The sequence below is a fragment of the Myotis brandtii genome, unplaced genomic scaffold (genome assembly GCF_000412655.1).
Source record: "Myotis brandtii unplaced genomic scaffold, ASM41265v1 scaffold513, whole genome shotgun sequence".
NCBI classification, from domain to species: domain Eukaryota; kingdom Metazoa; phylum Chordata; class Mammalia; order Chiroptera; family Vespertilionidae; genus Myotis; species Myotis brandtii.
In genome coordinates this window covers 1,497,027-1,524,394 of record NW_005369552.1, presented here as the reverse complement: position 1 = coordinate 1,524,394, position 27,368 = coordinate 1,497,027, and the positions used below count along the sequence as shown (strand labels likewise).

The window sequence follows — 27,368 nt, the reverse complement described above, 5'->3', positions numbered from 1 at the left end:
TAAGTTACAGCAGCTGCACAACCTGAACAGCCTGTGTGCAGCCAGGAAACCTGGGAAGCTCAATCACTACAGGTGCCAAGCACATGTCCTGAGTCTTGAAGCACAGCCAGCGCTCTCCCATCTAGACATGATCATGGCTCCAGTTTTCATCTATATGGGTGAATTTGATAACCAAAAATCTAAAATCAGGTAACCTCGCCATCCCCATAAAATAGTGTAGAATATTATCCCACTTGCCTTCCATGCAGCGTGGACCTTATAAAATACTTGCAATGATTACTATGTAGTTAACAATGGTGAGCTCATAATTGGCATCTGTTAATAGGAGAGCTTCCTGCTTTTGTGAATGAATATGCAATGGGGGGAGGGAGGACAGTTAGAAATTCACCTAAATAGATTCACCTTCATAGCTTGTCAAAAGTGGGCAAAGTGGCAGAAGACAAAAACCAGAGTCGTGAGGGTGTAATTAGTGACTTCTGACCTCCAGAGAAGGAACTGCCTGAGGGCTAGAGGCTGGAAATCAACTTTGTATTAAACACATTTGTTTTCAGCAGAACCTAAAACTGCTGTGGCACCTGTGAAACCTTCTTCTGCTATATGAGTTCTCTTTTCCCCCTGGAAGGCCTACTCCAAGCAAACACAGAGGGAGACAGGTGTGCAAGGGATAGGAAGCGCCACAGCCCCGAGCAGAAGTGGGCAGCATTAATACTAACCTCTCCTGCCTAAGGTCAAAGTCCCTGAACCTCGGGCTATGTTAGATGCCTGCCAGGTTAGGCACACAACCGCCTTAATGATGGTTTCCGCGTAACGGCTCAGGGAGGGGACCACTGGGCTATATCATGATTTGTGTCAATCTCCCCAGTTTTCCAGGGCGATGTGGAGCCTCAGATCAACAGATTGTAACTGAGTGGGACGGTTGGGGATGACCTGAAACGGGTGAGTCAGAACAGGGAGTGAATTTTGGAAAGGAATCAGCTATGTATCTGTGGGACAACATAGTCTGTAGACCAGCTCTTGGGAGTCAACGAACCCAATGCTACGGGGATGACAACAGAGCTGGAAAAAGGGGGAAAGCAGAAAAGATATTGAATGTGAAGAGCTTGGGGCTCTGATTTAACTACCATCACAAAGCTGAGGCTTTGCTGTCAAAACTCTCTCCTACAGCTCCAGAATGTCTGGGAACAGAGGACAAGACCGCATATGAATGATTTCTACATGTTTGCATGTTTTCCACGTTCTTCTCTTTAATCACCCTTAGTGATAATTCCTTAAATATATACTGTTTGAAATTATAAAATAAATAATATTAGCACCATCACGCTCATAGGAAATATTATTACATATTCTTCATCACCCATAACATGTTTAGCTGAAGACATTTATATAAAATTCGTATATAAAATTTTTACTCCTATTTCTCAGTTAACATTGCATAAAATTTAGCAGCCTGCCTGCATGCGGATTTTGTCTGCTGCCTCTGGCATTGCATTATAATCCTGTTTCCCTGGAGACCAGAGTTATCACAGGCAAGAAGGCTTTTTTAACATGCTAATTTTTGTAAGAGTGAACATTCTAAACTTCTCAACTCTGTCTTCCTCAGCCTCGTCTGTCACTGGGCGAGTCTTCAGACTGGCTCGAGCCCCTCATGGGAAGAAGCATGCGGAGAGATGGTGCTGCATGGAGCATGAACCGGAGCCTGGTTCCCAACCCCCTGCGCCTGAACTTTAGCTCTGTCTGTTCCCAGCTCTGTGACCAGCGTCTGTTTCTGATGAAGATATTTGTAAAGTGTTAGCCTCTCTCTCCCCTAGGTTAAGAATGAAAATAACAAGGGTTTCTTTCCCACATACGCTTGGGAGGGGGGTGTATAGGAAAGAGGTGGGCAGCACAGATCTCGGGGGAGAACCTGTGGGGTGCTGTCTGGGAATCTCTGTGAACAGGATCAAGAAAACCAGGCACAGGCACCATTCCCATCAAGTGTTCCCAATGGTGACACCATTCAAACCTCTACAGCCATTCCCTCCCACACATGCATTGCTCAGGTCACTGAGCACGGAGAACACTCGCCTCCTAATGTCTCCAAACTGACTCAGTGCCCACGAGAGGCCAGATACTGTTTCAGGCCCAGCAAACACAGCACAGAAGAAAGATCCTAGACTCCTGATTGTGAAGAGTATTGCCCAAGATCATATTTTAATATAACAATTGCTTACTGGTTGCTTACAAAGTGCCAAGCATTTAAAAATTTATTCACACACACACATTCACACACACTCATTCTATTTCATTTCAAAGCAACCATAGGGCTGGCTGTTGTCAAGATTTTAGAGTAAAAGAAACAGGCTCAAAAAAGCCAGGTGCCTGCACAAAGCTAGTAAGTGACTGGCTGTATCCACATCAGGCCTGTCCAGCCTCACAGCCTCCCAACCACACGTAGAACAGTATGTCTTACAGCCTACGTGAATGTGCAGGCTACCTGCAGTTAATTCTCTAACACAATTCTGGCTATCACTTATTAAACAGGCAATTCACCTATATTATCTTACACACACATTTTAAAAGTACAAATGCAAGCCACTCCACCACATTTCTCCCCATTTTATATACCATCCTAAGGCCAGGGGACCACTTTCTCTGTTTATGCCATGGCACCAGGGTAACACCCCCTGTAAGGGCAACACTCCGCAAGGAGCACCGCCCCTGATTGGCTCCGACCCTGAGTGACAAAGGTTCAACCACTCTGTCAGCTGGTTCTCTGAGCCTGATAAGATTCCCCAATAGACTGATTGCTTGATAAGAACATCATTGGTTACGGACAGAACTGCCAAGGGACCATCTGCCTGCCACTGGGGAGGACTCCTTTCTTTATCAGGCCAAGCTACAGCTGTCCAGCCAGAGCTACAACAGGCACAACACAAAAGGTGAGATGCACACACTGAATCACTGTCACACCCCTCCCGTGTGTGACAACATTTGCAAACACTGAGCACGCACAGGCTGAGATTTCACATGTACGCTTAGTGACTCTCAGAGCAGTACAAGACTGACTTGTCCTAATTTCTCCAGAATCCAGCACACAGAGGAGAGCGAGAGAGAGGGAGCAGACAGACTCCAAACATGGACTCCGAGCTGAGGCACACGTACCAGTTGAAGCTGGAGTGGGCAGCACACTAAACGCTCCCTGCTTGCTTCTCCTTCGGACCCAGGAAAGACAGCCGCCCCGGTCAGATTCCCCACGCTCTCACAATCACACCGTGCTTCTCCCTGGTTCCGCACGGTGTGTCTGAAAGTGTCCAAACCAAAGTTCCGGTTCCAAATCTCTTGCTCTAGCCTCTCAGCACAAATGATGGCCCAGGAATCGCCAGGTGTTCTCTGCTCACATCTCTTCAGACACTATCCTTTCAGGAGGAAGAAAATCAAATTCCCTGATACCTGCCAAAAGCTGGCAAAGGGGTGACTAGGAGGAATGCTGCTCATTTCTCCTCCAACAAACGAGCTGTTTGCTTCTTTTCACAGAAAATGAGAAGAGTTACCTGGAAAGAATAAGAGTATTTGCACCAGACAGAAATATTTTTATTATAGAGTTGATCCTTTATGGGGGTTAGGGACACAGACCCCTACCCCACCCCTGTGCAGTAGAAAATCTGCATATAATTTCTGACTCCCCAAAAACTTAACTACTAATAGTGCACTATTGACCAGAAGCCTTACCAATAACATAAACAGTTGATTCACACATATGTTGTATGTTACATGTATTACATACTGTGTTCTTAAAATAAAATCAACCAGAGAAAAGAAAATGTCATTAAGAAAATTATAAGAAAAATACATTTGTAGCATTTATTGAAAAAATCCCTGTAAAAGTGGACCCGCACAGTTCACACCCATGTTGTTCCAGGGCCAGCTGTCTGTCAAATGGAAGCTGTCCTTACAGGTGGCGGGGACCACAGCAAAGAGCGCTGAAGCAAGCTCTAACTCACCTTGTCCAAGATCTCTACCACTCTGTCTAACTGACCTCAACCAAGTGCAAACTCCTCCTCCCAACTCTCCTCCCCCCACACCCTCCCGCTCAAGGTTTGTCAACAAATGTAGACAGAATGAAGGTTACTGATCAGCAAGATTGATTCCGAAATGAAACCCCATACTTGGGGAGCTCAGGGAGAACCTGCTCCCGGAAAGGCTGTGCCCCTCCCCCACCGGATCAGCAGGCGTTTCCTTGGATCCTGATCATCCCACAGAAGCATTTTTCAAGAAGCAACACACACATTTCCCACGCTACACCTTTCCTCTGCGTGTGATGTTTCACCATGAAGCTCCTTAAATAGTCTTCCTTAACATCAATTACAGGACGATTACTCATGCCTTTAAAAATTCATTGTTTTATATTAATAAAGTTTCACCTCAGTAGTTAAGTTTAATAGTAGCTACCTGTACTGCACATTACATTGAGGGCCGCTAACTCCTAAAAACCTTAATCCCTATAATTTAGAACCCTGGTAATTGGCACACGCATGGGGCCTCCAGAAGCCAGCACATTCCAAAGAACTCCAGTCCTAGAAAACTGAGCATCACCCAGACAGGCCCGGCTTACAATGGGGGCTAGAAACATGATTTTCCCACAGAAGTGACTATGCTGAAGGGATGAGGTCCCCAAGCAGCCCTTAAAGTCCTTCGTGCATTATGTCTCTGAAGCATCCAGGCAGGCCAGACACCTGTGGGGACTGTCAGCAGACATCCAACCTGGGACAATGCCACCAGCAGGGCACAAACCTCACAGGCCAGGCCTAACTCTTGCAGCACTGACAACCGAATCAGAATCAGGACAGGCTGGGGGCCAACCCCACTGGGCCTCAGCTTCTCCTTCTGCAAGGTGGAGGCAGCGACATCTAATCCGGAGCATTAGTGTGAAGGGCAAATGCGATGGCTGCGCAGGGCTCAGCTCTGCCCCTGGGCCTGGTGAAGGCTCCATAAAAGACACCTTTTAAAAATCACATATAATTATCTCTTCTTTCCTCTTCCTTAAAAGACGGCCTGATCCTTTGTACTTGCTGCCTCTTGCTATTCGTTTAGAGCCCTTTGCTTCCTGGTTACTCCCCTCCACATGTAGCTGTCTTTACCTTCTCCCACCTTCTCCCATCACCTCCCCCACCTGAATGGAGCTCAGTTTGGGGAAGGAGCACTAGAGATGGAATCTGAAGATCTAGCTTCAACGCTAGCTTTCCCACCTCCTCGTCCCGCAAAGTGCAACCTCTGTCTGAGCTTGTCCCCACCCACCCTGTCCTCAGAGGTATTTATGGAAAGGACAGATGGATGGATGATGACTATGAACACTGAAAATACCACAGTGAAACTGTAAGGTGCACAACCCTGGAGCAAACCTGAACTGAAGTAGGCATCTCCCCTAACCTTGATTTCTTTATATTCTCATTCCCTAAATACTTTCTCACATACATACCCATCATCAAAACACTGTTAACAAGTTTGCTCATTGCTTTCAGAAGACTACATATAATTTATTTTCTTTTTAAAAATTTCTAATTACATAGCTATTACAATGCTATTGACTATATTCCCTATCCTTTACATCCCTGTGACTATTTTGTAACTACTAATTTGTACTTCTTAATCCCCAGCTTCCTAACCCCATCCTCTCTGGCAATGGTATTTGTCTTTTTCTGTCTGACTTACACCACTTACCATAATATCCTCTCTACAACAGCCAAGATATGGAAGCAACCTAAGTGCCCATCGATAGGTGACTGGATAAAGAAGATGTGGTACATCTAACCTATTCTCATTCATTCTTTATTTATTAAAAAACTGGAAAAGTTCTGTAGTTAGACTTCCCAAACAATTACTGGGTCCCCCTTTTCCAGAAGGCAGCCTGTCCCTGGCCCTTGCTGCCCCTGGTATTACTTTAAAGCCTGCTTGCATCCTAGCCACCCTACTCCACATGTTTGGTATCTTTACCTTCTCTTTCAGAAACCAATTTTGTTCTTATCTGGTTGGCACCTCCATTCCCCACGTTACATCTGCCTAAAAACTGATCACTGATCTGTAATGCCCCAGAAACCTCATGGACTGCATGACTTAAATCTTTCGGATTTTTTAAAAAGAATTTTTAGTTGGAAATTCAAATTTCTAAGTTTAAGAGGGCTTGCTTTTATCTCTCAGAGTTATCTTCCCAAACATTCTCAGTTGCTGTAACACCCCTGTAAGAGACCACCAATTCCACACCAGGGGGGCTCTGTGAAGCAGTATTCATTGCTCTAAATTAAATTTAACCTTGTCTCTATACACTCAACACCAAGGTTCTCCCTCCCAGGTAAGCCAGGCCCTTCAGGAAACATCGACACCTTAGAGAGTTAGTGGCTAATATATTCAGCTGTTTTGATTTGATGGCTAAGAAGTTGTGTTCTGGAACCAGAATGCCTGGTTCCATTCCAGCCATGCCTCTTATTAGTGATTCTAATGTACAGCCAAGGTTGAGAACCACTGCATTAGAGAATTAGTTGCTAATATACTCAGCTGTTTTGATTTGATGGCTAAAAAGTTGTGTTCTGGAACCAGAACGCCTGGTTCCATTCCAGCCGTGCCTCTTATTGCTTGTGTGGGTCTGGACAAGCAACTTACATGAGTCTCAGATTCCCCATCAATAAAATGGACTCAATAACAACATGCACCTGATAAGTTCATGATGAAAATTAAGTATGTTGGAAAAGCTGAGCACTGGGCACAATACCCAGCCCAGCCCAGTTGGCACACTGTAAATGACAGGGGTCTCTCTCTGCATAAGTGTCTGTTTTGGTTTGGGGTTTGTGGTTTTAAACTCTACTGTCATTCCACTTTAATATGAATTAAAGTTGAGGATATATTTGCAACTTAAAATCACAGCAAAAAAGCAAACATAGATGCTAAATAGTCCTCTTTGGGGAAAGGACTCTATTCTATGACCAATGAAAGTCATCCTTTTATAACCCCCCAGCCTATTTTCAGATTAGTTGGCTAGCCAATAGATGCACAAGTTGATGTTCTGTAAACAAATTTGTCAAAGAGATTTCCCCAGATGAGTGGCAGAGTTCCAAGCTGGCAGCAGATGCACACAAGTGCAAACAGCACGACTGCTGACAGAGCAGAACAAGCAGCCATGTCTCCAGCTGATGGTCCTCACTCCTCAGCTTCCTACAGGACACCTGCTCCTCAAGGGCTCGGCCAAGTGCCTGCCTTGGAAATGCACTGTCCAGCTAGCTATGAGCTGCAGCTTCAGCACGCGTCAGACCCAGCACACATTCCTGTAGCTGGACTGAGTTTGAGCCCAAGAACTTCTAGCAGCTATAGCAGATTTCCTGGACACCAGGGATACAGACAGTCATCCACTTACCTATTTCATGAGCCAGCTCCATCCAGTGTGCCTGCCTGACTTTGCAAGGTAGCACACAAAGACTTTCATGTAAGGTACTTCCTTTAAGGAAATCAGTTTATATCTCCTTATCTCTTATTTGTACTTTCCCAAAAATTGTTCTGCCTGGCAACATCTTTCCTCCTCCCAGCTGCCCTCCTTCCAGTTTTTAAAGAAAGGCACAGCCCTCACACATCCTGGCTCCTTCTATGGTGCACTGATTTAAACATTTCCAGTGACAATGGGACCTTTCCGAATGTTGGTGTTTTAATAAATACTGAATGTCAGTCAGAATCTCACCTGGAAAATCAAATCCATGTTAAGTATCTGCCACAGAAGGAAGTGACGGGGGGAATAGGTCACACACCACCCACCCTGCACTGAAGGAACAGAGGAAGAGGTGTATGACCAGCATCCCCAGGAGGAAGCCAGAACCACCGTGAGCCCGTCCAGGAGAGCTGGAGCCACCACAGGACTCAGGTGCTGCTGGAGTCCAAGGGGCCGGGAGAGTGAACTCTGGCTCCTCCCACTGCTCAACCTCTCCCTGCAAGGCTATCAAATAACATGGGATTTTTACTATGGTGGCTAAATTGAAAAGTGATGTAACCAGTTTTACTTTAAAATATCAATATGTATAATAACCTAGGGATTGCTTTGCAACTTTTTAAACTATCATAAAACTTTTTGATGCTAACTTTTTAAAATGTAAGGGTATATATATTTTTCAAAATTCTTTTAGGAGTTACATGAGCAAAAATACCTCTATGCAAGGAGATATAGATAAGCTACTCCCCTTCCATGGGTTTACAGACTAACCAGGGGGAGGGGGAGATGGACTGAACCAACAGTTATGAGCTGTCTCTCTTGGTGCTTCACATACATGCCACCCTAAAAACACCCGGGAGGCAGGTGCTGTCATCTCTGCTTCACCGATGGTGAAATAAGATCTCAGAGGTTCAGTGAGCTGCCTAAGTCCAGTTGGTAAGTGACAGGACAAGATTCAAAACCAGACTTGTGGGACTCAATATCACTAATCATCAGAGAAATGCAAGTCAAAACCACAATAAGACATCACCTCACACCTGTTAGAATAACTATCATCAGGAAGACAAAAATAACAAGTGTTGGCAAGGATGTGGAGCAAAGGGAATTGCTGTTGGTGGGACTGTAAATTAGTGTAGCCTCTATGGAAAACAGTGTGCAGTTTCCTCAAAAAGTAAAAAATAGAACCACCATATGACCCAGAAATTCCTCTTCTGTGTATTTATCTGAAGAAAATGAAATCACTTTCTCATAAAGATGCAGCGCCCCCCTCATCCACAGGGGAGATGTTCCAAGACCCCCAATGGATGCCTGAAACTGGAGATAGTACTGAACCCTCTATATACTATGTCTTGTCCTGTACAAACACACCGTTGCACTGAAAGGAAGCACTTTACCACGGCTTCTCTTTGGCATATCTGAATTGCCAGCATCACTATTCTCGCACTGGGGGGTCATTATTAAATAAAGTAAGGGCTGCTTGAACACAAGCACTGTGACACCCAAAGGTACATCCGATAACCCAGCTGGCTAGTAAGTGACTAATAGGTGGGAACATCTTCAGTGTGGAGACTAGGAAGTATTGATCATTTGTGTCCACAGTGGGACAGAGCACCTGAACAGCCGTAGGCTATTCCCCAAACTGACAATGCCTCTGTACCCTTTGAAACCTTACCCTTTGAAGTGTATTACCTCCACCTTGCCTTAGGACAAATTGTGTTAATAAAAGCAAGGGTCCTAGACAAGGAGGAAGTCTTCAGTTCCTTTAGCTGAAGGTCCTCTAACCCCCAATGCCTTTCAAAATTATATCTCGTCTCCAGCCTCTTTATTAGTCTCTGGACTCCTATGTCATCTACGCGCAGCCTTTTCCAGATTCCTGAACCCCTCTTGATGCTGGGACATGAACCCCGGCAAACTCTAGACAGAGTAGGAATATTTCTACCTGAACCCGTTTTCAGACATGGTCAGCTATACGTTTCTTTCTCTGGAGTTCAAAAAGTACGTGATGTTAAAGTTTTAAAATACTTCATCACAAGGGAAATTAGTCAAGTACTCTGAAAGTGTTTTCACTCTTAATGTGGTATGCAGGGAGATATTAGAATAAGTTTAATCAATTTATCAGTCATTGTTTGTATCAATGTTGTTTTTATATCATGTTTTTGTTTTTTTTGTATCTTGTCTTTGTTGCTGTTATATCATGTCTTTGTTGTTATATCATGTTGTTATTGTTTATTAATAAATTTATATATTATTTTCATATACATTTTACTAATTTTCTTTAATCTCTGACACTTCTATTATAGAGAAAGGGCAAATAGCGATATTAAAATATTTCTTCTAATTAATTCCCTTTCAATGTGTACAAATTCGTGCACTGGGCCACTAGTATGCATATAAAATCATTTGTTTTTGAAACAAGTATTCTGATTTCTTACCTCTGTAGATCAGCAACCCAAGGTTTCAAGAATTCACTTAAGATGAATTCCACCAATGTCATTGTCCAAATGCATATGCTTACATGGTAGTATTTAAAAATACAATTAAAAATCTTTCAGAATCACTAGCTCTGCATTTAAAATATGCAAAGGTTATGGGTTTCTTATACCTCATAGGTCCATGACAGATACATGTCCTTGACCTTTTCTACTTCCTGTACCCACCTGAGTCATGGCTTTGGCTGGGACAGGACTGTTACGGCTAAGACCCAAGAGAATACACCCCACAGAGCACCGCATTGCCCTGCAGAACAGACAAGCTTCAAACAAGAATAGGCTCTCATCCCTTCCAGAATATATTTTAATTTGCAAATAAGGGATCATCCTCATTTATAGCAACATTCCTCTCCTCTTGGGCAACGGAGAGCCACACTCAGCTGCACACAAAAGGGGGAAATGTTCATCCAGAAATAAATGAAACCATGTTAAACAGGCAACTGAATATTCTGAATACAAAAATCAAGGTAAATTTCTCTACCCAATGGTCTCATATAAATAGAAAACAAGTACCTGTAGTAAGGACAGGTCTGATAATAAAATGTTAACGCCAACATGAGGTTTTAATTTTACTGTGTCTGTTGGAGTTTTTGCTGTAGAATGAATCAACTGTCTAAAGACTGGCCTCCTGGATGGTTTGGAAACATCTTTAAGAAATGCTGCACAAAAGAATGAAAGTTCTCTGCACCAAAATTAAACTTCATTTGTACAAGTCTCTTCTCCCTTCTATTGCTTAACACTTTATTATTAAGCATATCCTCTGGGCAATTTATGTTTTTAATATTGCTCTTCTAAAGACAGCTGATCAGAACCCATTGCTGCTGGGAATTTCACGCAATATTATAAAAGGTCCAACGCGAGTCTGGGGAGAGGGTCCCTGGTGAGACTGTCAGGGATGCCTAACCCAGTGGGGTTGGCTCTGGCCAATTAGCAAAGCTTTTCCTCTGTCCCCAAGTTTGCAGCTGAGTCCAGGGCACAGCAAGAGACATACGCACCTTCCATGTTGTACCTGGGCCCCGGGAAGAGGAGGACTGGTGTATCCCCACCTGCCTATGTTAGGATAGCATTCACAGTTCTGTCTGCCTCTGGTCTGCAGACAGCCTAAAAGCACTCCTTCACATCCCCTCTGTGTCCAGACAGGGACTGTCACTCAGATCTTCAGCCAGCAGATCTCAAGCCAGCATGCAGGGTGCGGAGTGCAGACGCTGGCCAAAACCCCCTTGCCTGGTGGGCACCTGTGGGACAGAAAGAAGATGCTTTCCTATCCTTACTGTCTGCTGCAATGACCATAAAAAGGTGAATTTTTCCACCAGTGAATTTTTAAAACCCTGGAGGTTTTTAAAACCAGAGCAGAGTGCCGTGGTGCTGTCCTCATCTCTCCCCCTCCTCACTCTGGGGCTCACATTCCAGATGCAATGTGCTGAAGGCTGAAGCCCTGGGAATAATAAACCATGCCTGCAATTTGTTTCCTGAATTTGGAGGACTGCAGGGAGGGTTGAAGATCTCTCAAACAGCATAACTTGGGAAGGGCCTCACAAAGGGCATGGCTTGACCTGCTGAATCCTGTGAAAGAGCACTCAAGCGTAGAGAGGAGAGGGAAAAGGGTGTTCTAGAGAGGATGTGGGGAGCAACTGGGCAGAGGCTACACAGGGACACCTGCTGGAGCAGGGCTCACAGAGGAATACGTGAGAGCACCTGGGCAGAGCTCTCCCAGCAGAAGCGGCACAGATGGTGCGCAGGGCAGGGCAGGCTGCCTGGCTCGCTCTCCCTCCATCAGCCTGCGCCAGAGTTCAGTTGTTTCTCCTCTAAGGACTCTGTGGCATGCCGGCTGCTTTCCTTTGCTAGATTTGTGTTGAGTGTGCTTTTTGGTACAGCTGTTTGCTTGTACCCTATTCCTCTGTGGCTCTAGACCAAGAGGGCTTTTGTGAACTTCTGCTGTGTTTCTGCCTGTTCAGCTTTCCAAACAAGCTGATGTGAGAACCGATGACTTTCTAGCTTCTCCATTTGGAGAACCAGGTGCCTCACTTTTACTGACCTAAAAATGACTTTCATAAACTCTGGCAGCACACTTCCGACTTAGCTAGCCATGAAAATACAAAAGGAACATTTGGAAACAAAAAATACTACCATCTCCAGGAATATATGCATTTATGCATTCATGTGTTCATCCAACAAATGCAACATTAATTGTGCACTATATTACAGGGAGACACCTGAGGTACATCATTCACATTTTCCCAAACATGCTAAGCAATGTCCAAATAAAACAACTTATCTTATGGATTCATTAATTTAAAAAAAAGCTTGATTTTTTAAAAAAAGGCATGTAGCAAAAGCCAAAATAAAATAAAAGAGGTTGATGCCCTGGCTGGTGTGGTTCAGATGGTTGAGCCTTCCCATGCACCAAAATGTCGCAGGTTTGATTCCTGGTCAGGGCACATACCCAGGATGTGGGTTCAATCCCCAGTCAGGGTGAGTATGGGAGGCAACCAATCGATGTTTCTCTCTCACATTGATGTTTTTCTCTCTCTCTCTCATCCTCTCTCTCAACATCAATAAAAACATATCTAATCCTATATAATAAAGAGCTAACATGCTAATTAGACTGAACAGCAGAATGACTGTCTGGATGAAGCTGGGCTGCGAGGGCCAAGCCCCTTGTGCGAATTTCATGTATCGGGCCATTTTTTGTGAACAAAGCCTCTAGTTAATAAATAAATAAATAAATAAATAAATAAATAAATAAATAATATGGGTCAACAGTGAAAAATCACAACTAATCATCCCACCTCCCACCTAGCTCTTCAACACTCTTTTGTTCAAAATCATCTTTTTAAATATCTTTGTAGTCACACTTGATTTTGGATCTCGTAAGTGTTCTAGTGAATATGAGCAATATAGGCTAGCTATTCATACAAGGCTTTCTCAACCTTGGCACACCTAACATCTGGAGTCAGAAAATTCTTTGTGGGGGCTGTCCTATCCATGATGCAGTATTCCTAGCTTCTACCCATTCAGTGTTACTAGCATCCTCTTAGTGTGACAATCAGGAATGTCTCCAGATATTTCCAGATGCCCAGTGGGAGAGAGAGAAAAATCACCCCCATTGAGATCTAGACCATTCAGGCCAAAAATATTCTTTCAGCAATAGTAGAGGAATTAATGGGGAAAGAAGGGTGATAATATTATAAAATGGTAATTAATAGGAAAGCTTACTAGAAGACTCTTCTAATTTAATTTTCTTTTGAACTCAGCACTCACACACCCCTTTTATTGAAAACTTTTCCAAAATATTAGTCTCTTGTCCTGCCAGGCTAGATACCATTAGTGAAGTATAATTAATTATTTTAACTATTATAGTTCTTATAGTAGCTAGAGTTATTTTCCAATACAGAAATTGTTATGCTATACCACAGATATAAAACAGCAATAGCAAACCAATACTGATTAACCCCCAGACATACTATGTGTGGCCTGGGAAGGATGGAGAATGGGGCCTGTGAGTACCCTTCCACGCTCCCTGGAACATTCCTTTAAACCACTGTTTACACACTGAGCTATCCCATTATATTATAAATTCTTTTAAAAAAATACTACTTTTATGTTCTCGGCACCTAGCACAGTAAATATCACAAAGCAGGCATTCAATAAATATTAATACACCTGCACTGGAAAGGGAGTATGCAGCCAGAAAGGCAGGTAAAACATGGGCCAGGTATTTCTGGTAAGAAATCTGGGCATTAAATATATAGAGTGGTCAGATAACATGAGGGCTAGGCCTGGCAGAGGCAGAAGGCCCAGGTAACTGCCAGGCTCTGTCATGTGAGCAGGCCTCGCTACACTTGGCCCTCCCGCTCTCCTCCTGAGGCCGAGTTTTACAGACAATGGGTGCCCGGATGCTGGAGTGCCGGAGCTGGCATTAGAAAGCATAACTCAGGCTCTGTCATGTGAGCAGGCCTTGCTACACTTGGCCCTCCCGCTCTCCTCTGAGGCCGAGTTTTACAGACAATGGTGCCCGGATGCTGGAGTGCTGGAGCTGGCATTAGAAAGCATAACTCCAAGGTGGCATCAATCTCCAGGGCTGCTGTCTGGTTTCCTCGGATGATGCAGATTGAGGAATTAGACCACGTAGGGAAGGAAATGAGGCCTGCCCTGCAAAACCACCCTACTGACTCCTTATCGACTCTTTATTGTTTGCCAGAGCAATAAGACAAGACAGTGCAGACAAAGAGGCCTGCCCTGCAAAACCACCCTACTGACTCCTTATTGACTCTTTATTGTTTGCCAGAGCAATGATAAGACAAGACAGTGCAGACAAGAAACAAGGAAGAGAGTGACAGAATCAAAAGAAGTCTTAAAAGTCTCAGAAGTTATCTTTACTGTCCTCTAGAATCCACTCTAGGCCTGACATCCCCCTGGGCACCTCTCCACCCTCCGTGGCAGTGGATCTCGCCTTCTCTTGTGGACCACTACTGCCCTTCTCTGCCAGAGCTCCTGTGGCCCCATCCCTTCCCTCTGAGAGGCAAAACCGTAGGATCCACCCTTATCCTCACCTTCTCCTTTGCAAGAACCAAACAATAACCAAAGTGCCACCAAAAAATTCAAGTGATACTGACTTCACTTAGAGAAGCTCCAAACTGTTCATGCCTATTTCAATATATTCCCACTTTTCAAAGAGAGCTACCTTAGGTGATTTCCTGGCAGGCTTTCCTCATCATCCCAAACAAGTATAGTGCAATGCTCAACCAGAACCTAAGAAGGGGAACCCTTCCACACCATTCCCATCTTAAAAGATGAGAACCTCAAACAATGAATCCAGCCCACACTGTGCTTTCTCAGTGTTTTCATTCACCAACTATTGAACCAGCCCTCTTATGTGTAAGACATTTGTCAAATAACTTTGGGGGTGAATGAGACATGAATCACATCATTGAAGAAGGATAGTGTTCAACAAGAAAATAACACGTTAGAAAAAACGATAGCGTAAGGTAGAGGAAGGCATCGCACACCGGGTACTGATAAAGTGCTGCAGAGCCAGAGCTCCATAGGCCACCACTTCCGTTATGTCTGCCCCTCAGGAAGACAATGAGTCCTAACCCTCTCCCCCTATTAAAATCCACTGGTTTTGTTAAGTGTGCACTTTCTTAATAAATGAAAGACGCTCTGCTTTCGGAATGCATAACAAGAATGATTCTGCATGAAGCAAAGAAAGCCTGAGTTCTGACAAGCAGTCTATTAAAAACCCACTAAAGTGCCATATTATCTGCATATTTATAATAGTCTGTGGAGATTAACCTGTCCAGGTAATTTAATTTCTTCTAAAGGGAAAAAAACACAAATATTTAAAGGACAGAGACAGCTTTGGCTTGATGGGCTCAGAAGTGTATCTGTCATTTTGGTTGATGTTAAAATGCTGGCATGAACTGAAACGCACCTTAGAATTTATAATTAGCCAAGTGTTTCCAATCTAATCCTTTCATGCATTTTCGTTCTTACAGAGAAATACCATTCCTTTACATCAAACTCTGAGGGGAAAGCTGCCCTGGCTTGGCAGACCCATGGCCTTCTTTCACGTGCCTCCACATTTAAGAATGTTGGTTTGTTAAACTAGTTCAGATCAATGCAGTTATGTAAATACCTAGACTTGCTCCTAAAGACCAAACCATAACCCTAGCAGCCTTACTCCCATATAGGACTCTCTGTAATGTGCCCTATTTGAGGAAAGAGTTAAAAAACTGCATCTATGTTATAAAAACAAAACAAAACTCATTAACAAGTCTAGGAATGTCAGCTTCTGAAGGAGACTTTCACCGTGGCCCTCCTTGGAAGGGAGAGACAGCACTTCCTCAGTGCCAGGCGCTGTGACGTCGCTGGTGCCTCCCTCACTATCTCATTGGGTGCTTACAGAACACAGGGCAGGGCTATCCCATTTTAAGGTAAGGAAACTGCAATGCAAATCAGGTCATACACTGCAAAAAGGCAGAGCTGGGACGTGACCCAGAGTCCCCAAACTGCCCATCGTCCTTCGTCATGGCTTGCCGATGACCAGGCTCATCCTGAGTGACAAGGATAACAGCTGTCGATGTAACAAAGCATAAAGAGGGAGCCAACTTATCAAGGATGCTACTTCAAAATCCATGAATAAAGGATTTTTTCTTTCCAGTTTCTTCAATGAAGTCAGTCTTGTCTTGATCTCTCAATATGTGTCTGCTGCGGAAAGGGCCACGTGGGGAATCTTGCCTTGATCATTCTAGAAACGTTCACAAAGCACCCAACGTGTGTCAGGCTTTTGTTGGTCAAGATACCAGGAAGATAGCAGAGAATAAACAGACAGAATGCCAACCCTCCTAGAGCCTACATTTTGGCCACGCACTGGACCAACAGGAGCAAGACAAGAACCTGCTGGGGACCCCGCTTCTCTATGCCATGTGCCAGGTGACTCCCCAACACACATGGGTGCCAAGCACTGCTGGAAAGGCCCTGCTGCCTGTCCAGGTATCTCAAGGGATGATCCCCATCTCGGCAGCTGAACAGTAAATACAGACACAGCACATTTTTTTTTAAATCAGGATGCTAAGTACAATGAATAATAACTATAAAAGTATGATGAAAATTAAATACAAAATTATTTTTTGCCAAAGCACATCTTTAAAAAAGTCATTTAACTCATTCTCCTATGGTGGGATGGAACCAAACTAAACCTTCAAAAGAACTAGACATGAATCTCCAGCCGATCTCCCTGTACAAAGTCCCAAGTGTCTGCCCCGGGAAATCACTACCAAATGGCTGCTGTCAGCCAGGTTCTCGGTGTTTCTAAAAGGAGAGGGGGAAAGCCACGTGGTACTAAGAATGTGCAACTCAGAGCAATAGCTCATAAAGCATTTGAATAGCCCATTCATTTTTAATTCTCCTGTAATTTCTGTGATAACTTTAAAGATGATGAACTTCTCTGACATAGAGGATGCCGGGGACTTTTCCAGGAGCCCCACTGTAAGTCTGCATCCACTGGAAGTGCGTTCAAATATGCACCACTCCCCACTATCTGCTTCTAACAGCAGAGTGAAGCCGTTCCATCTGCCCACTGGCGTGCTTGCCCATTTACTCAGCAAAGATGACACAGTGCCAGTGTGATCCAGGGCCCTGTGTGTGTGCCCCGATGACCTAGTTTCATAAAATCTGGCCTTGCATCAAACAGAGCCCAGGTTTGATTCCTAGCGAGAGAGGCAAGGTCACGGGTGTGTAGCCAACAGGGTGAGGGAGCAATGTGTGGGAAACTGTGCTGTCTTGTGCACCATTTAAAGCAGACAACAAAGACAACCGGCCCTGCGATAATTACGGACTCTGCCTCCCCCACCCCCAGCAACCAATTCCCTAAAATTCTGGGCTCTGGATCTATGGACTTACACATTAAAGTATGTTTGGACTATTTTTCTCTTGTTTTCTGCCCATGGAAAAAAAGGATTGGGGAAAAGATTAACCTCACCCTCCCCAAAACATGGAGTCCGAGACCCTGGTAGTTCTAATCTACTCCTGAGGTCATTTTAAAGCAGAAAATAAGACACATGCACAGCTGAGTCTCTTTGCATATTCAAAATCGTAGGGTATTTTCAGTCCTTTTTGACATTTCCATATTTCAGAATCACAGGTTCTTCTTTGATGGAAAAAAAACAAACAAACATATAGTCTTTTTAAAAAATATCGAAGATCTCTGAAAAACCAACTATAATTGACAATTCCCTCACATCTCCTCATGTGGTACATATTTATTTCTAGGACTCCTACGGTCTTGTTCAGCTAGTGACCTCTAATGATAGAATTACCTGCTCAAGCTAAAAACAGTTTTGTCTATGAAGCTATCAGGCTTCATATTATGGAGGTGAGATTAGCTAGTCTGAAACTCATAAAATTCAAGAACAAAAAAACACTTTTAAAGGGTAGACCGAGTCTATGTGTCCAAAGGGGCAGTAAAGCAACATGGTTAAGGGCATGGCTGGCTGCAAGCTCCAGTTCTACCCTTCACCACTTAGGGGCTGGAAAATGAGGGAGGTGGCAGCACCCACCTCACAGGGTATAAGACAGCGGTTCTCAACCTGTGGGTCGCAACCCCTTTGGGGGTCGAATGACCCTTTAACAGGGGTCGCCTAAGACCATCGGAAAACACATATATAATTGCATATTGTTTTTGTGATTAATCACTATGCTTTAATTATGTTCAATTTGTAACAATGAGAATACATCTTGCATATCAGATATTTACATTATGATTCATAACAGTAGCAAAATTAGAGTTATGAAGTAGCAACAAAAATAATTTTATGGTTGGGGGTCACCACAACATGAGGAACTGTATTAAAGGGTCGTGGCATTAGGAAGGTTGAGAACCACTGGTATAAGAGATGATGGGAGTGATGAGTTGATGAGTTAGTGTGTGGGCTCAGCACAGCACTGAAGTGAGTACTCACTACATGACAGATATTATTAGCACTGACATGCTGCAAATCCATTCCATCCCATTAAGAACCCATTAAGTACATGGCACTACGTACCTAAGAACCTTCACCAGATGATAACCCACTAACTTCCCTTTTTAAAAAGCTACTCTGTGTGTCTAAATCTCTCTTGCTACAGAGTATGTACATCTTTACATAATCAGCATAAAATATCTCATTAAAAATAATCAAGACAACAAGTTGGGTCTATAAGTGATAAAAATATTTCAATCCAAAAATTATGACAATTAATGATGAGAATGCCTGATGGTTGTGAAATATCAGTTTCATTTTAATATTTATTAAGCTAGTGTTTTCACAAATATTTTTCAGTAGCAAATATCTTACTCCCTTCTGAAAAGTAAGGAAAAATGGAACACAAAATTATTAGGTCAATATCACAGGTGTCAAAAATTAGACCCGGAAAGTCTTTATAGTCTCACTCATTCCTTTGTATTCCAAAAAAGCAAAGAAAAAAATCAGAAATAATATACAAACAAAGTGAAATAGACAATTAAGCAATTATACAGCAGGGGAAACATTCATAGAGGCCTCCCTAATTCTCTTTCCCCTTTTTGTTTTGCCCTTTTAACTGATTTTTTAAAAATATTTTTAATTTATATTTTAGCGAGAGAAGAAAGGAGAGGGAGAGAGAGAGAGAAACACTGATGTGAGAGCACAACATCGAACTGGCAACTCCCAGGTGAACAAGATGATGCCCAACCAACTAAGCTACATGGTCAGGGCTTAACTCATTTTTTTAAAAATCCACATATTTCTTTCTTCAAAACATAGATCATGTATGTGTGGTGGGAATGGCAGAGAGGTTTCAGATGTAATAACACTAAGGCCTGTTCCCCTAAATCACATAACCAGTTCTCTTAATTGACCACGTGTCCCTCTACTTCTGTAATTAGAGTATCACACCCCCCACGATACACACACACACACACACACACACACACGCACGCACACATGCACGCACAAGTGTGGGCCTCAAGCAGGAATATGGGATATAAACATCAGCTTTCAGTGGAATTATAACTCCTTTCTGAGGTCTTGTTACTGTTACTCCTAAGGTTAGGTGATATCCTCCAGGGATGAAGGGACAGATAAATGATACAATAAGAAAACCAGCTTAGTGTTCCACAAAGAGGAGCCCCTTGATTTCCCTCCAATCAATGCTACCATCAGCACCTAATGGAGCAAAAACTTTTTCCTAGGCCATATATTTTGTGTCTATGGCCTGGCATCTTTTCCATCTCCCATTTCCTCCCTTAATATGAGTCATCAGCTGCTGCCACCCCTGCTACCACCATCCTGACCACCCCTACAACCACCACCACCTCTACCCATGACCCAACTACCATGACCAGCACCACACCTATCCCCACTGCATTGTTTTTCCCCATATCCGTTCTTTTTGTCCTCAGTAACACATCAGTCATGTCACATTCTCCACCTGGAGCCCAATCTCTGGCCCCAAAATATTGCTGCACCTCTCTTACACTGTATTTGTCAATCAATATCTATCATTGACAGCAACATAACAGCTGTTGTCTCATCAGATTAATTACAAAATTTACAAGTAAGGAAGAGCCATCCATTACAAACACACTAACATTCTGAATGGAACTCCCTTTTACTGGGGAAAAAAAAAGTTTAAATAGTCTTTGAGAACAAGAGGTGGTGATGTACAGAATAAACCCCCTTCAGTAGTCTTGGGGATCTGAAAGTACACACACTCTGTACCTCTAACATGCAGGAACTTGGTCACAGATTTGGTTTAAAACATAACTTTTGTTTTCCTTTTCTAGTTTTACCCCTAGAAAGCTCAGGCTGCCCCTTCTGGCCTACAACCTATAGACACTGTGATCTCTCTGTTAAGTTTCTTTCATAGAACCTAAGTGTCCAATCAAAGCCAGACCCCAAACTAGTATTTCTATCTTCTGTCCCCAATGACCAGAACTTAATAAAAGCCCCCCTTCCTTAGAGTTTGTCCTGCACTGAATCCCAACAAAACAAAGCCAACCTCACAGTTGTTCAGGGTGTGAACATTCAAGGGGGCACCAATCACATCATTAGTATCCCTACTACCGTTAAAATTATATTTTTATTATAATTTTAAAGATGGATAATTTATTTAAATTGTCATTTCCCTACATATGTCAATAAAGTATCTTATTCTAAAAATCAGTACAGTCTAACAATTTTCCATCAAATGGAAGTAGAATATCTGTGGAAGGGGCAACTTTGTCTAATTGGCACAAAATGTCATATGGGCTCACAGCAGCCCTCAGAAAAGCTTCTCTCAAATGTTTTAAACTGTCTGGGGTCTTGGCTGTTTGCTACACTTCTACTATTAGTTTAATAAAATCTGTTTGTGCTGTATTAACACCCCCCCTCCCCAAATCTGGTCTTTTTTCTTAGTAATTTCAGTTTTCAAGCACATCCTACACTCAAAGCAAGCCCCTAAATGCTACTGCATCCCCTTGTCCTATTTCTGTCCGTTGATGTTACTAAACATGTGTCAGCAAGAATACAATAACCTTTTGTTGCAGAGAAGATTAATTACCACAAGGAAAGAGATGTCCATGACAGACACACTCTACCAATTTAAAATCGTTAACAAAATATGCTGTTTTAACTTGAGTTTCAGTCAATGTCTGAATATATTCCTCACATTTCTTAAAAGCATTATTAAATTAGGCTTTCATATGAGAATTCATTTCAATTTTCTTGTTTCATTACTGATATTTACAAAAATTGCCATCAGTTATTACTTGGAGTACCAGAAAGTACTGTGCAATATTTAAGAGGCAATTATGGACCCAGGTCAAATGGAATAACAAAGCCAACAGAAATACACATACACTCACCTTGACCCCCAGAAAACAAGATTTACTGACATTGGTGACAATTGGCCCTAGTTGACAATCCAGGTGTGGAAACCTTAAAAAGAAAAAGATATAGGAAAATTTAGAAGAAAGGAGGAAGATTCAGGGAAGCACAAACAGTAACTTAATTATAATACTACTTCTCACTATACCATAAAGTTAGTTCAGGAGTTCTTAAATCTAAGCAATAATTGTACCACAAATAAACTCTTCAAAATTGGGGTTGTGTCATGAATTCACCATTTTTCCACTGGCTGTGTCTAGAATTTTAGAGATACTTAACCTTATTTTCAGATTAATCTTCAATGGATTACATGACTTCAATTTTCTTTCTATCTTATTCCCTCAAGTGGTTAATGATGTGAAAACTGATTCTTAAACACACCATATAAATGATACGTCTTAAGGACTTCAGACTTACCTTTCATCAGGGGAAGAATACCTCTGATGCATGAATAATCATGTCTATTTTATACATCTGAATTTTTCTAAATTGCATCAAATTTATAGTTATGCTTCCTATTTTCTTCTAATTCAGAAGAAATTAAAAGTGAGAGGATCCATAAATCCTATAATATTGACAATATTAATATTAATTAAATCCTTAATAAAATTGTATTTCAAAATAAACCAGCAAAAATTCCTTTCCTTTCTAAGTTGTCCAGCAAGATTAGTTGTTAGATAGTAGAAAAGACGCAAAGTTTCCTTTCAAATGCTACTGCAATGGACACGACAGAATGTCTGCTATTATTAGATTGCATCAAATAAAATAGCTGATACCCAACCAGAAATTTCATCATTTTCCAAACAAGAAAATAGATATGATTTTAAAACCCAGTGATCATGAAACAAATCTTCAAAATTACCAATTAGCTCAGCACAAATCATTTTTCTGAGCAGCATCAGTGGTTTGGGTATTAAATATTTCCACTGAAATTCAACGTGTGTTCATGGCACCTGAAAGATAATAAACAAATTGCCTCCAGCCTTTGGAAGGGCCTGAGTCTCTTTTCAATTCTTTTTTTCCACCCAGATTCTATTTACTGCCAACTCCCTCTCAGCTTCCTCCTTGCCTGGGAGGTGAGGGGAGGGAATAGGGTGGAACGGGTATCGGGGAAGAAGGGAGACATCTGTAATACTTTCAACAATAAAGGTATATTTTTAAAGAGTCTTTTCCTCGAGCATGGTGTGGTAGAGAGAAAAGCTGAGGGCAAGAAAGCATAAAGGTGAGAGTAAGAATGCAGAACTCTAAGAAGAGAGGCTAAAGGGAAAGCACATCAGAGTAAATGAGGAACACAATGGGAGGCAGCGGGGTGAAGGAAAAAGATGCTAGCATCACACCACATTGAGAAGAATTAACAGGTCCCAGTCCAGATGGAATGAAGGGAACGTTTACTTCTGCCTAATAACGTATTAGGACCTGCCACAATCACCACTCCACGCTATCCCACCACTGCTATTAACACCATCCCTACCACCACCCAGGTACAAGGGCAACACCACTGAAACCAAAAACCAACAGAACAGAGGCCATGTGAGTACCCTAGGTGTAAAAATATACATGTTTACAAAATGTGTTTTCTTCTGAGATGGAAGAACTTAAACAATTTTCCCTGCTGCCAGGAGACCTACTAAGCGAGCAGCCTACCATAAATTGTTTTGTTGTGTTTTCAAATAAATAAGCAGTCAGTCTCAAAATAAACGCTTTGATCTCTTTTTCATACCACGCTTCTATTTCTCATTCCCTATTTTTTAAATTACTAAAAGATAAGACATAAAGTTAAAATCAGCACTCTGACCACATGAAGGGGTGGCAAAGTCCAAGTTGATATGCTAGGTGAAATGCGTAGTTTTGTTCATATCCAATCAGAATTCTAAAACAACCAAGACCAAGAGAGGAAATCAAGGAGAGAAAATTCAACATTCAGAGACACTTCATTATTCCAGCAGTGATTTTCCCCTTAAAACAGAGATATTGTGAAGGTAAATACATCAATGATGGCAACAGTTGAATGATAGCACTGATAAACCTGAACTGGAACTTGAAGAAAACACAATCAGTTTGGAGAGTCTATGGGAGGCGCTAGGGCTTATGGAAGTCTCCTACGCAATCTCGAGAGTACACGAGAATTCTATAGGAAGAACTCTATGCTCAGAATGAAGCTCTATGGTTCTAACTTCGCCTTCCCTTGACTTCTTCTTCCCTTGGTAAAATACCACCCCATCTTGGCTCACAGAGCAGAGTGTGCACATGGCTTGCCTTAGTCTGCAGGCACCGGATTGTAACTCTGTCTCTTTCCCAAATCATTGTTGGTGAGAAAACACATTAATTGATATTAATTTTCAGTTGAAAGCACTACTATTAAAAGTAGTAACAGAAAAAGGAAATAATAATTATTATAAGTATCACCACAATAAAGAGCTACTGCAAAATAACCACCCTTAGTTAACTGACCAGTTGGGCTTGCACTGCTCCTTGTAAGAGTTCGAAAGTGACTTGACTTCGTGTTAATAAAGCAACAAAACTAGAGTGTAAGCAAACTTAAGGCGTGCTGGCTAAGGTAAACAAAGACTATACATACGTGTATGGAAGCTGCCAGGTATCAACTAAATGAGGCCACTCTGTGCAGAGACAGAGGCTGCCTAAGAAGCAACTGGTCAACCTCATACACAGGAGCCCTAGGCCACTGGTAATTATCACTGTGATCAGAGCAGGGTCTACAAAACATCCACCATACAAAAGGACATGGCAGCTGACATAGAGGCAGGAGGAGTAGGTGTTACCTACTGCCCAAGTCCGATAATAAAAGCTGAGAAATGAACTCTGCACTATCCTGTGCATGCAAACCTGAAACAGGTGGCTACACAATAATCACCGAGGGAGCTTGTCAAACACAGAGATTTCCGGACACTACCTTAAAACTTATTCTTGAATCTCAAGAATGTGTATTTTCAAAAGCTTTCCCTGTTACTACTGGAGCGCAGCCACGTTGAAGAAGCAGTGCTAAAGGAAACTACCAGAGAAGCGGTCTCTCAATTCACCAGGAGTTTGAGCTGGGTCATCAGGAAAGTTCACTTAACCTTCAAAGCCCCGCACTGAGTAGATTTTAATACTCTGGATTTACAGAAAAAACTAAGGGGCATGTCTAAATGGTCAAGTGACTTGGCCAAGATGTTAAAGTAAAAGAAGAACAAATCTTACCTTGTGACTTCCTTCTTAAAGCTCTTTGGTGGGTGCTCACTGCCTATATTCGAAACTATGTTTCAGGTATTCTGCAAAGACATAACCCCTGACTCTAATTCAGCCACACTATTCCTTCAGCCACCCACATCCATGCTCCAGGCAGTAGTTCTATTTCCAGCCTCCCTGACTTTACCTTAGCCCTTCCTCTATCTCACATACCAAGAACCCTCTTCATGAAGCCACTGACTACTACTGAGAGTTATCCAGGCAGAACTGACAATTTCCTTCAGTAATTTCCTGCAGTAATTAGAACAGTGATGGTGAACCTATGACACGCGTGTCAGAGGTGACACGCAAACTCATTTTTTGGTTGATTTTTCTTTGTTAAATGGCATTTAAATATATAAAATAAATATCAAAAATATGTCTTTTACTATGGTTGCAAATATCAAAAAATTTCTATATGTGACACAGCACCAGAGTTAAGTTAGGGTTTTTCAAAATGCTGACATGCCGAGCTCAAAAGGTTCACCATCACTGAATTAGAACAACAAAATAACATTTAACTTCTCTCCAATATTACATGTCTGATCATAGAAATAAATGACATAATTTTTTAAATTAGATGTCAGTAAATGTTTTAAGAATAAATACAGTGCGAGAGCCAAAGCCAAAACCTGAATCTGGATTCAAGTAAAAATCAGTATACTATGCTGTGTCTCTAGTGGCCTTGAGTATGATTTTATAAAAATAGCCCCAAAACTATCAATACAGTAACAGCCTCACGTAGCAACTGAATACTTGATATGGCTCATCCAAACTGAAATGTGCTATAAGTGTAGAACACATACCTGATTTTGAAGAATCAGTATGAAAAAAGAATGTAAAATATTTCAACATGTTAAATGATATTATAGATATATTAGGTTAAATAAAATACATTAAAATTACTTCCATCTGGGTTTTTTTGCCTTTTTTTTAAGTATGTATTGATTTTTTTTTTAAGAGAGAGGGGAAGGGAAAAGGAGAGATAGAAACATTGATGTAAAAGAGAGAAACATTAATTGGCTGCCTCCTGCACACCCCCTACTGGGAATTGAGCCTGCAACCTGGGCATGTGTCCTGACCTGGAATCGAATCCGGTGACCTCTTAGTGCATGGGACAACACTCAATCCACTGAGCCACACCAGCCAGGCTCTTTTTGCCTTTTTAATGTGGTTACTAGGAAATTTAAAATTACATTGTGGCTTACATTATATTTTTATTGGATGATGCTACTTCATAAAGTATAGCTTTTCTCTACCTTAATAAATCTGCTAAAATGATGTTAACTTTTGTTAACATTAGAGACTGTGGGCAGTATTCTACAGCATGGACCTGCTGGGCACACAGAACCTGCTCCTACATTCAACAGACTATTGCTTTTATTTTTTTTCTTTACTTTATTTTTTTCCCATCACCATTTATCCCCCTATACCCTCCTCCACCTTCACTCACTCCCCTCCCCCCGCAATCAGCACACTGTTGTCTATATCCATGAGTTCTCTTTTATTTTCTTTTTTGCTCAATCCCTCCACCTCATTGTAATGTAAATATCTGAATTGTAATGTAAATATCTCATATGCAGGATGTATTTTCATTGTTACAAATTGAACATAACTAAAGCATAGTGATTAATCACAAAAACAATATGTAATTATATATGTGTTTTCCGATGGTCTTAGGCGACCCCTGTGAAAGGGTCATTCGACCCCCAAAGGGGTCGCGACCCACAGGTTGAGAACCTCTGCACTAGAGCAAACTGAGCCTGGAGCAAGTTCACCCCACCACCACAGCTGTCGGCCGGCTCTCTATCTATGAGTCTGTCTCTACTTTGCTTATTAGTTCAGTTTGTCCATTAAATTCCACATATGAGTGAAATTATATGGTACTTGTCTTTCTCTGTTTATTTCACTTAACATAATGTTCCCCAGGTCCATCCATGCTGTCACAAAGCGTAAAATTTTCTTCCTTTTTATGGCAGAATAGTATTCCATCTACTAAAGGACACTTGGGCTGCTACCAAATCTTTGCTATTGTAAAATAATGCTGCAATGAACATAGGGGTGCATATATTCTTTCAAATTAGTGTTTCTGGTTTCTTTCGATATATTCCCAGAAGTGGTATCACTGGGTCATAAGCGGTTGCACTGTTAATTTTTTTGAGGTATCTCCATACTGCTTTTCACAGTGGATGGGCCAATATGCATTCCCACCAGTAGTGTACTATCATTCACTTTTCTGCACATCCTCGCAAACACTTGTTTTGTTTATTTATTGATGATAGCCATTCCAGCAGGTGTGAGGTGATATCTCATTGTGCTTTTAATTTGCATTTCTCTGATGATTAGTGACACTGAACATCTTTTCGTGGTTTTTTTCAAGTTTTTTTAATATATTTTTTATTGTTGATAGTATTGCAGATATCTCCCATTTCCCCCTTCCTGCCAGACCCTACCCACCCACCCCCCAGGTTCTTCACTACCCTATTGCCTGTATTCATGGACTATGAATATAAGTATACTAGGGGCCCGGTGCACGAAGATTCGTGCACTGGGGGTGGGTCACTCAGCCTGACCTGCACTCTCTCCAATCTGGGAGCCCTCAGGGGAGCCCTCTCCAATCCGGGAGTTTCTGTCTGTCTTTGCAATCATATGAGCGAATTGTCTGAGACCCCCAACCCAGTTTGGTTTGTTGCTCACAGAATAATAGAGGCATTTTTTTTTCTTTGCTTCATTGGTGGAGATTTCCTGGAAGTTTTACGATATCTTCCCTTTAATTTTTCCTAGACACTCTGATTTTACTTATGTCTCTCACCTTTGCTT

General features: G+C 42.1%; 1 protein-coding gene across 4 annotated transcripts in view; it reads right to left on the bottom strand.

Moving 5' to 3' along the window:
- MTUS2 (microtubule associated tumor suppressor candidate 2) overlaps window positions 1-27,368 on the bottom strand; it is a 550,651-nt gene that overhangs the window by 507,503 nt on the left and 15,780 nt on the right. For 2 of the 4 annotated variants that reach the window (XM_014548541.1, XM_014548540.1), the window contains exon 2: window positions 21,302-21,374. The exons of 1 other annotated variant lie outside the window; for it this stretch is intronic. The gene's annotated coding sequence lies outside the window, so the exon portion shown is untranslated. Of the gene's footprint in view, window positions 1-10,928; window positions 10,980-21,301; window positions 21,375-27,368 lie in introns of those variants that run through there. One more of the 4 variants, XM_014548543.1, reaches the window with a different exon arrangement.